Consider the following 3,599-nt stretch of genomic DNA (forward strand, 5'->3'; position numbering starts at 1 on the left):
TATGCCTGTATAAATAACAAAGGCGAATAGAGAGGATGTCAATATTTTCTATTCGCCTTTTTATTTGTCTAAATTCGTTCTTGGGAACATTTTCCGTACATAAATATATCGCATTGATATACATCGACGATGCATTTATGTATGCCTGTATAAATAACAAAGGCGAATAGAGAGGATGTCAATCTTTTCTATTCGCCTTTTTATTTGTCTAAATTCGTTCTTGGGAACATTTTCCGTACATAAGTATATTGCATATAATATGCGTATGTATATAAAGACAAATACAAGGGATGTAAATCTCTTTTATTTTGCTAAATTCGTTTTACAGAACGTTGTGTAAACTTAAGGATATCATTCATCTTAACCGATAAGCACCTAGCCTATACTCTTTTTGTATTCTATTATCATGTTTGGAAACATTTTCTTACGATTTCCAGAATTAAATTCACTATTTTAATTCGGAACATTGTCTTAAATGTACGTTCAGTTCGAAGACGAACCACAAGATACGTTTATAAGTTATACCTTATGAGACTATTAAATATACAGTTTTCAGACCTAATGCGATGAACTATCAAAAAACAATTAAAAAACATCGCCCCGTGCGGAAATTGAATTGGAGACTAATTCCATTCATCTGAATTCGATCATTACCCGCATTGTACTTCTAGAGCCCGTTCGGTCCGATGGCGAATAAAATCCGCGTTTCAGTATATCATATGCGGTTAAACGGTGAGGCCAGTTACAACTGCATTAAAACCTCCGATGTATACCTGAATATAGCGGGAGGACGCCCGCATAATTTGACGAACCTTCAAGTGCACCTACTTATGAGGGACCATATAATACCAATTCGACATGACGAGAATTCAGAGCCAAATCGATATCACATGGCAACTATATTTGGTTCTAATGAAATGAAGGATCAACGAACATGAAGACATGCTCATCAATCACAGATACATGGAATTCTGTATCGTCGCAACCGATAATACGTACAACCTTCGATTGGAATGAATTAATCAAAAAAATTGGACGAAAATAGTTTAGACATTCAGAAAACTGACAATTAGGTAAAACTGTAAAACCTGCTTTAAATAGAAACCACATTAATCAAAAAAGGTCATGCATTGTAATACGATTAGTTACGAAAGTAGCCTAACCTTTGGACCATTTTGAATTTTAACTTATCGAGATATCGTTCGCGGGTAAACGGCGGGACTAACTACCACCGCCTTGACAACCGCAGCCTATGCCCGAACAAATCAGGAAGGCGCGTGCATGGATTAACGAGATTCCCACTGTCCTTATCTAAAATTTTACGCAATACTGCCGCGACGGAACCGAACAGGCGCTCGGAGACCCGTACGTGAACCGTCCCCGATACTTACGCAGGAAAGACCAGCTCGGAGCTTTAACAAGCACCAGAGCCATAGACAGATAGTCTACATTTCAAAATGTCCATATACTTACGCAGGAAAGACCAGCTCAGCAGATCGCGTTCGGATCCGTTCAGAGAAGGATCGAGATGCCGAGCGCGGGTAAACGGCGGGACTAACTACCACCGCCTTGACAACCGCAGCCTATGCCCGAACATATCAGGAAGGCGCGTGCATGGATTAACGAGATTCCCACTGTCCTTATCTAAAATTTTACGCAATACTGCCGCGACGGAACCGAACAGGCGCTCGGAGACCCGTACGTGAACCGTTCCCGATACTTACGCAGGAAAGACCAGCTCGGAGCTTTAACAAGCACCAGAGCCATAGACAGATAGTCTACATTTCAAAATGTCCATATACTTACGCAGGAAAGACCAGCTCAGCAGATCGCGTTCGGATCCGTTCAGAGAAGGATCGAGATGCCGAGCGCGGGTAAACGGCGGGACTAACTACCACCAACTTGACAACCGCAGCCTATGCCCGAACATATCAGGAAGGCGCGTGCATGGATTAACGAGATTCCCACTGTCCTTATCTAAAATTTTACGCAATACGGCCGCGACGGAACCGAACAGGCGCTCGGAGACCCGTACGTGAACCGTCCCCGATACTTACGCAGGAAAGACCAGCTCGGAGCTTTAACAAGCACCAGAGCCATAGACAGATAGTCTACATTTCAAAATGTCCATATACTTACGCAGGAAAGACCAGCTCAGACCTTTAACAAGCACCAGAGCCATAGACTCATGGTCTACATTTCAAAATGTCCCTAACTAAGATCGCGTTCGGATCCGTTCAGAGAAGGATCGAGATGCCGAGCGCGGGTAAACGGCGGGACTAACTACCACCACCTTGACAACCGCAGCCTATGCCCGAACATATCAGGAAGGCGCGTGCATGGATTAACGAGATTCCCACTGTCCTTATCTAAAATTTTACGCAATACGGCCGCGACGGAACCGAACAGGCGCTCGGAGACCCGTACGTGAACCGTCCCCGATACTTACGCAGGAAAGACCAGCTCGGAGCTTTAACAAGCACCAGAGCCATAGACAGATAGTCTACATTTCAAAATGTCCATATACTTACGCAGGAAAGACCAGCTCAGCAGATCGCGTTCGGATCCGTTCAGAGAAGGATCGAGATGCCGAGCGCGGGTAAACGGCGGGACTAACTACCACCACCTTGACAACCGCAGCCTATGCCCGAACATATCAGGAAGGCGCGTGCATGGATTAACGAGATTCCCACTGTCCTTATCTAAAATTTTACGCAATACGGCCGCGACGGAACCGAACAGGCGCTCGGAGACCCGTACGTGAACCGTCCCCGATACTTACGCAGGAAAGACCAGCTCGGAGCTTTAACAAGCACCAGAGCCATAGACAGATAGTCTACATTTCAAAATGTCCATATACTTACGCAGGAAAGACCAGCTCAGCAGATCGCGTTCGGATCCGTTCAGAGAAGGATCGAGATGCCGAGCGCGGGTAAACGGCGGGACTAACTACCACCACCTTGACAACCGCAGCCTATGCCCGAACATATCAGGAAGGCGCGTGCATGGATTAACGAGATTCCCACTGTCCTTATCTAAAATTTTACGCAATACGGCCGCGACGGAACCGAACAGGCGCTCGGAGACCCGTACGTGAACCGTCCCCGATACTTACGCAGGAAAGACCAGCTCGGAGCTTTAACAAGCACCAGAGCCATAGACAGATAGTCTACATTTCAAAATGTCCATATACTTACGCAGGAAAGACCAGCTCAGACCTTTAACAAGCACCAGAGCCATAGACTCATGGTCTACATTTCAAAATGTCCCTAACTAAGATCGCGTTCGGATCCGTTCAGAGAAGGATCGAGATGCCGAGCGCGGGTAAACGGCGGGACTAACTACCACCACCTTGACAACCGCAGCCTATGCCCGAACATATCAGGAAGGCGCGTGCATGGATTAACGAGATTCCCACTGTCCTTATCTAAAATTTTACGTAATACGGCCGCGACGGAACCGAACAGGCGCTCGGAGACCCGTACGTGAACCGTCCCCGATACTTACGCAGGAAAGACCAGCTCGGAGCTTTAACAAGCACCAGAGCCATAGACAGATAGTCTACATTTCAAAATGTCCATATACTTACGCAGGAAAGA

Source organism: Rhynchophorus ferrugineus, unplaced genomic scaffold (genome assembly GCF_030347505.1).
Source record: "Rhynchophorus ferrugineus isolate W39M unplaced genomic scaffold, kcgeb_rfMv2 rfM647, whole genome shotgun sequence".
Lineage (NCBI taxonomy): Eukaryota > Metazoa > Arthropoda > Insecta > Coleoptera > Curculionidae > Rhynchophorus > Rhynchophorus ferrugineus.